At 45.0% G+C, this 8,031-nt stretch overlaps 1 long non-coding RNA gene across 1 annotated transcript; it reads right to left on the reverse strand.

Moving 5' to 3' along the window:
* Positions 1 to 4,932: 4,932 nt before the first annotated feature.
* Positions 4,933 to 7,204, reverse strand: LOC109269649 (uncharacterized). The gene is made up of 3 exons (XR_002081187.2): positions 7,098 to 7,204; positions 6,625 to 6,774; positions 4,933 to 5,934 (listed from the first exon to the last, which is right to left on the reverse strand). It is a non-coding gene; the product is annotated as an uncharacterized LOC109269649 (long non-coding RNA).
* Positions 7,205 to 8,031: the final 827 nt, after the last annotated feature.

Consider the following 8,031-nt stretch of genomic DNA (forward strand, 5'->3'; position numbering starts at 1 on the left):
AGGCACCAAATGTTGTGTAGAATGTGACAAATCTGTGATCATTAACAGCAATGTTGATGAATGCAAATACATCTCTTTAATATTTATTGAGCACCTACTTTGTTCAAGACAATATGCCAAGCACAGAGAAGGGCATGAAAACGAGCTATATAAGGGTGATACTACTCTCAAGAATCCCATGAATCAGTGAGGCATATACTCCCAGGTATACAGTCATGTATCAAATATTTTCTGAGCTTATGAGGGAGCTGGAAGGATTTACCTGTAACTGATAGGTGTATGAACTGGGTGCTGATGACGCTGGAAGAAGGGAATGATTAACTCAATGTGGAGATGACATGGTGCCAGATGGCGAGGTGGAAGAGGGACATTCTGGACTGAAATTGGGAAACGCAGTGAACTTCTCACTATTATGCAAACAAATCATGCCGATTTATGACTTGCATTTCTGATTTGGAGACCAGGGCAGGATTCATGTCTAGGTGGAGGTGCTTCTGAAATGAACAGCGGGATTTGGAGATTTCGTGTAGGGACCAGGGAGGGTGATCACAGGCAGCGAACCTGGGGTTGGGTTATAAAATGCCTTCATGCTAAGAGAAGACAAGAAAAACTCTTAAAGGGGAATGACAAGCCCAGATTTATGCATAAGAGTAACAGTGTGTGTGTGTGTGTGTGTGTGTGCACGTGTATGTGCACGTTTACATACGTACGCGCTGTAGATATAACACACAAGCTGTTTTTTTCTTTTTTGCTTGATTTTTATATGCATTGATCAAGAAATTGCTTTTCTTTTTCAGTACTGAGCAACACCAAACAGCATGTAGTTTCAACATCAAGCTCACTGCTGACTCATTTGTCTCTCAGCAACTGAGACTTTTCATTGTCAATAACATTAATTACATCTATCATTCATTCTAAAATGACCCTTATTATTTCTCCTCCTTATACCATTCTCTCCACATGGGCTAGCATTTGGGTGGCTGGAGATCAGTGACGTCAGGCCTGAGATTTCACCATCTGGCCATCAGAGCTCTGGAAGTACAAGTCAGACTCTCGGGCTCTCCTGTGGCTCTGCCTCCCACCTTAGATGCCCAAACTGAATTGGTGAGCCATTCTCTGCTCTCAAGATGCAGAGAAGTATATTTGCTGTTTACCAAATAATTTTTCATTTCAAAGGTTTGGAGCAAGGTTTGTAGAAAAAAGATAGTTGGAAGGAACAAGTCTTATGTTATCATTGAAAGAGATTGGACCCTGAGATCCAAAGGCCCAAATCTGAATCCCAGACCTGGGATTTTCTTTTCTGGGTAACTTGAGCAAATCTCACTTATTTTCTGGGTAACTTGAGCAAATCTCTTGCCTGTTCTGAGTCTAAGCTTCCTCCTCCTCTCCCAAATGAAGATGGTAATTTTACCTTATAGGGTTGCTGAGGGTTGAGCATGAGATTCTGTATGTAAAGCAGGCAATCAGGACCCTGGCTCAAGGTTGGCCTCTGTTCTAGAAGTCCCGAGATAAGTGACAGCTATGGTCTTTCACCTTCTGCAGGCTTTAGAAAGTCAGTGTATAAAGGGGGAAAATAGATTAAAATCCACCCTTGAAGATTTAAACAGGATAGCCTCGATGGTTTTATGCCGACAATGAGATTGCTTCTGGTTAGTGGACTACGTAAACAAAAGAACAGGTAGATAAACATACATTTGAACTTTGCAATCATATTTATCATAGAACAACATGCTCATTGCGTTAGAAATATATCAGAACCCAGAACCCCTGAGAGAATGGGAATGGGCCCATACCCAGGCCTGGCTTCCTCGGTGTGCATCCTGTGTGGTTACGCAGAGTCTCCTGCTGGAAGGCTCCCGTGCTCTGCTGTTACCATCTTGAAAATATTAATAATTTTTGAACAAGGGGCCTCTCAATTTTATTTTCCTCTAGGCCCCACAAATTACGTAGTCAGTGCTGGTCACATCTTCGCATTATCATTTCCTTCACTCCTTCTCACTTCTATTTGGTACAGTTGAATTCACATAAGATAAATGTTTATATGATATGTCACCGTAGCAGTGTAACTATCGTATGAAGCACCTCAGTGCATGCTAAAGTGCCCCCTGGGACATTGGTATAATTGTCCCCACTGGAAAGACGTGTAATTCGTTCAAGGTCACACCATCCGTAAGCGTTCTGATCCCGACTGGTATATCTGCCTACTGTTGCTACTATATCCTGATGAATGAGGAAAAACATGAAAAGCAATTCCAGTTCAAAATTAACACAGAGCAACAAATACCCAACAGGAGGATATTTGGACTAAACCGATAGGCCGGGCCACCCTGGACCCAGCAACACATAATTTATTTATGTTCAATTTCCCCAGTTATGTGCTTTCTTCCTGACATACAGTCTGTGGGGTTTTACTCATCATTGTATTCCCAGCACAGTGCTTGGCATATAGAAGGTGCTTAATAAATATTTGTTGAACGGAGAATCTTCCTGCCATGTTCTTCTTCACTCAGCATTAACGTGGCCTTCCTTTTTGTAGACTCATACCTTTGTGCTTCTCTTTTTGAAGACCTGTCTGTTTGACATGAGAATGTTCTTTAGCCACTTAATGTCTGATCTATGAAGCAAAAGGGCCCACAAGCATAACAAACAAATAAAAACTTTGATGACAACTCTTTTCATGTAAAACGTGGCTGTTCTATTGTGCATTTTAATGCTGTTGGAACATTCCAGTTAGCATTTTCATTCTCCACTGCCTAGGAGTGCCTTGAAAAAGGCTTTGGGAGGGAAGGCTCCTCTTCCAGGTTGCTGTATATATACATTTAGAGCCACTTTATTGAGGTATAATTGACATAGAAAAAGCTGTACATACCTAATGTATACAATTGGATAGTCTGGAGATAAATATACACCCATGAAACTATCATCACGGTCTATGCAATAAGCATCCAGCCCTCCAGAGTGTTTCCTCCTACCCTCTTTGTTTGTTATGATTATGATTATTCTTGGCATGATAAGAACACTTAACATCAGATCTATCCTTTTAGCAAGTGTTAAAGTACATAATACAGTATTGTTAACTATGCTGTTTTTCCCCAAGCTATCAGTGTCTCCCCACCACCCTGGGGACTAACATACCCCCTCAGTGTCATTCTTCACTCGTACCTTACTTGGCCCCATAGTCAATGTGTCACGAGGGGCTACTGACTTTTCCTCTTGAATTTCTAAACACTACCCTTCCTCGTCATGAACCACTCCTCTAGCTTGGACCTCACTTGTCTCCTTTCTGGAAGGATCCAACGTCTTCCTGGCGGGACTCTTCGCCTCTTTACAGCACCCCCACCACATAGTACTGTCGGAGAGGCCTGTCCAATCCAGGGCAGAGACCACCCCTAGGCAGCGGACAGCCGGAGGTGTGTTTCCTCAGCACCCTCCCCGTAGCTGGGGCAAGGAGTCCTTTTCTCCCGCGGGGAGGATCAGAAGCGCATCTCTACCTGTATCTCACTTCCCTCCTTTTGCTCCATAGAACTTTCGCTCTTTTTTGTGTGTGTTTTTGTGGCTTCCTGCCCTCGTACTTGCTTTTTCAGTGGGAAATGCCCTTTGCTACTGCTTTTTCCCTTTGATCTGATACTTTTGGTTTCTCTTTGTGACTGATGTTAATTGCTGACTCCTCTGGAAGCCCCCACTCACTCTCCCAGGCAGAGTCCCTTCTTCGTGCCTGCGTTCCGTGAACGTTGCTCATCTATACAGCTGATGAACCTGGACTGGATGCCGAAGATGAATGAGACATGGTTCCCGCCCCGACCTACTGAAAAGATGCCCCCCCCCCACCTTGTGCCCTATCACTACTTCATGCACTATTTTATTATAGCATTTACCAGGTTGCTTATTTCTTCAGCTACTTGATCCTTCATTCGTTCATTCACTGAGCCTTCATCAAGCCCTCGCCTGCCCTGTGCCCAGTGTTCCGAGAAGCACTGGGAACACAATGAACAATAGTCGGGTTTGCTGAGGGATAGAGATTAATCAATGGGTCATGCAAGGCCTGCATAATTCTTGCTTGGGCAAAGGCTATGAGGAAGTTTATGGACCTAGGAGATTTTATAGCAGGATGTTTGATCTGGTCAGGGAGGCCAAGGAGATGGCCAGGAGAAGTGATAACTGTGATACAGCCTGGAGAAGGAAGAGAGGAGAAGCCTTTCGGGCAGAGAACACAGAAAGCACACCAGCCTGGTGGCAGAACCACAGATGGGGAATGAGAAGACATGGAAAAACTTTGATAAGGCTGGAGTCCAAGGAGCCAAGAGAACAGCAAACATGATGTTGTTGTGGTTGGTAATGATGATGTGAAAGTTTATTGCCTGCCACTGAAGCTCGGTGGGAGCCATGAGGAGGTTTTGAGCAAGGGACTGAAGTGATAGGATTACAGATCTGAAAACACGTGGCTGGCCTGCATTCGGAGCAGATTGGAGGAGGGTGTGGATGCCCAGGGAGACTACGAGGAGGAGGCTTTTTCAGTCAGTCACTGGCTTAGGGCAGCTTGGGGTAAGTTGGGGGGGCATGGAGAGAAGGGGTTAGATCTCGAGCAATTCAAGAGAAAAACTGGTGAACCTTGGAAATTGGTCTGATGTGACTGGGGATGAAGGAAAGGGGGATGTGAGAGCAACCTTTAGATTCCCATTGATCTCTAACGATTTTGAATTCAGAAACCCATGAAAATTAGAGACCGCTCGGGAGACCTATATATATATATATATATATATACACACACACACACATATATATATATATATATACATACACACATGTATATATGTACATATATATACATGTGTGTATGTATATATATATATATATATATATATATATATATATATACATGTGTGTATATATATATATATATACACACGTAGGACATTTTGCCCATCGCTTCAGAAAGATACGTAGACCTTCTAAAGCCCATTCATGAACCCCAGGTTGTAAAAGAAACTATTTCTTACTCTTTATTATACCTCTAGATCCTACTCTAGAAAACAGCATCGAATCTGGCGCTTAGTATTTGTTTGTTGAAGCAGTTAATAAAGGTAAGACAAGAAGCTGATGGTTAATTCTCTCCCCTTCCTGCTGCAATACGGATGTAGGGGTTTTAACAGATGAGCTGCAACTTACATGCCTGTGAACCAACTGCCCATTAGCTTGCAAGGCAGCATTAGGTGGAAAAGTCCACAAATGGACCCCTGAGCCTCCAGGTGGTGGAGAGGAATAAATTTTAGAGTATTAAAGCTCCAAAGACCCAAGATTTGTCTGCAGCAGATGTCTCCCCACAATGCTAAGTGCTTTGGGCTGAAGAATAAAACCGTCTGCTGTGATTTTTTGTGGGGGAGTGCATCATTTGGAGACGAAGCCAGTCTGCCTATGGCTGAGTGGACAAGGTAAGTTCATGTCTTGCATTTCATGATTTATTTTTACCTTGTGGAAGAAGCAGAAATGGTAATTGTGCTCATAGACAGAGATTGAGGACAGAATCATGCCTTTGCAGATAAGGCATTTCAGGAGGCCAATAAAGATAAGGGGGAAAGAAATGCATAGGAGACGTTTTCAGAAAGATTTAGTTCACACGTATTAACCCAGGCTGGGCTGGATTTTTCTCTCTGTGTCTTGGGTGGCCGCATGCTCGGAGCAGGGAGAACCGTCATCTGAACCACGGACTCTTCAAAGGGTCTTAGCGGTCACCTGACTCATCCTCGCATAAGCACGAATTCCCTCTGCAGTGCCCTTTGCAGGTAGTTCCTGGTGCCTCCATTGTTGAATAAGTGAAAGGAAGTCCCGCCTGGACTTTACAGTTAATGCCAGGAATGGCACATATGCTTCAATTTGCATGACAGTTCCAGTTACTTGACAGGGTCTGCCTAGAGCAGAAGGACTCCAAAGCTGGGTCTGGATTAAAGAAAAAGAAAAAGAATTGATTATTAATGTCTGTCAAAGAGGAAGGAGGATGAGAGTGGTACCCTGGAAGCCAAAAATGTTCTGCTCTTGTCATCCTTGGGTTAGATTCTTCAGTCAATTAATTCACCTCGTATTTATTAAGCATCTACTATGTGGCAGTTGTGGTCCTAGGGGCTGGGGATCTGAATCCAACGGCTATTTCCCAGTCCTCATTTTCCTGCCCTCTCTGCCAAGTAGCCAGACTTGGCCACCTTTTCATTCTTAAGATGCCTCCCACCCCCACCCCCACCCTGCTCTGGCTTCCCTAAAACCATATCCTCTCTTTCCTCCCATCTCACAGGTGATATTGGTCCTCGCTTTTCTCCTCCTCTTCTCTTCCTCTTCTCTATCTTAAAATGGTGGACGCCACAAGATTTGGCCCCAGGTAGCCTTTTCTTCTCTGTCTTTCTTTATCTAGTCCAGGCCCATCCACGTTTCTAAATGCCATGTATATGCTAATGACACTCGGGTGTATGTCTCTAGCCACAAAGGGAAACCTCTATAACCACCTGCTACCTGACAGCTCGACTTAGATCTCTAAAATGCACCTCAAACATAACACATTCGAAAGGGAGCCATTGAGTTTCTGGAATGCCTCTATCTCCCCCAAAGATAACCTCATTTGTTTGCCAGTCTTCCCACCTCAGGAAATGCCTCTGCCTCCAAAACTTTGGACCAGTCTGCCCATGGCAGTCTACACCTTGACCGCTGTCTTCTTCCTGGCCTGGAGTGCGTAAGTAGACCCCCGTTTGCTCTCTCTGTTTCGATGGTTGCTTCCCTTCAGGCCCCTGTCTGCACAATAAGGAGAAGTTGTAAACATAAGTATTACTAATATCATGTGAGTTGCTCGTTTAAAACGCTTCTTCCCTGTGAAGAAAACTCAAACACCACCTTCCCCACGTTTCCAGGGTGACTTTCATCTGCCTACGTCTCAGACCTTACTGCCCTTACTGTCTTCAGCCACTCGCTAGCTCACTTTCTATTCCTACAACAAGCTATTTATGTTTCCTCCTCAGGGACTTCACACTGTTTGTTTCTCTTGCTAGAATACTCTTCTTTCTGATCTTTCTGCGGTTGGCTCCTTCTTGTCTCTTAGATCTTAGCTTAAATCGTACCTTGCGGCGTATCTGTATCGTCTTTCGTCTGGAGGATGCAGGCACCTCCCTGCTGGCTTCTGCCTCTGTCTCCCACTCCCATCCTCTCTCCACGCCTCGCAGATTTCAGCCTGGTTGACTCAGCCTAACTCAGTCCAGCCCCTGCCAAGCCCTCCAGCCTCATCCTCGCTGGATTCCTTGCCTTACACAAGGCAAGGAATGCCTTGCCTTTGCTGAGTGGTGGACTGCCTCTGAGTCTTTTCCTATTCCTCCTGCCCATACTCTTTGCCACCCTTCCTTCTGCATAGCCTCTACTCCTCTCAGACACAATTTAGGAAAGCACCGCCTTCCCTGGAGATGCTTATCTGAGTCTCTCCTGACTTCAACTTCCTGTCTTGGGTGTAGGAAAGCATGTGGGACTCTTTTCTTGTGTTGTTGCCTGTTTCCTGGTCTCTCTTCTGATAGCTCTCTTGAAAGTAGGGATTTGGAGGTATGGCCTTATCTTTATCCCCGGGGCCCGGCACAGACCTTTGCACCATCATAAACATTACAGGAAGCTTCCTCTACAGGATTTCTGGAAGAGGGCAGTGGGATGGCTTTCTGCTGGGTGGATCAGCCAGTGGTGTACCCATCTCCAGAGTTCATGAGCTCTAAGTGAGGGCTGACCCCTGGGGATAGAATGAACGACATTATCCTGCCAGTAGGTGCATCGTGGAGAATCGAGTCTGGCGCTCTTGATACAGTTCAGCTATGAGGTTTGCATCTTGAAGCAATTCAGCTCCCAGTGTTTGACCTGGGGGCCTAGGAAAGGACAGAACATCAGCAGACATTGGAAATGAGCTGAAAGGACAGGAGAGGCTCAGGTCCCCCAGGAAGTATCATTGTGTCCAGCCCTGGTGGGGCTGCCCCCTTCTCTGGGTATTTCCTCTCACAGGCAGTGGAGTGTAACTGGCCA

This window comes from Panthera pardus, unplaced genomic scaffold, assembly GCF_024362965.1.
Source record: "Panthera pardus isolate Hobbes unplaced genomic scaffold, ASM2436296v1 HiC_scaffold_13, whole genome shotgun sequence".
NCBI lineage: Eukaryota > Metazoa > Chordata > Mammalia > Carnivora > Felidae > Panthera > Panthera pardus.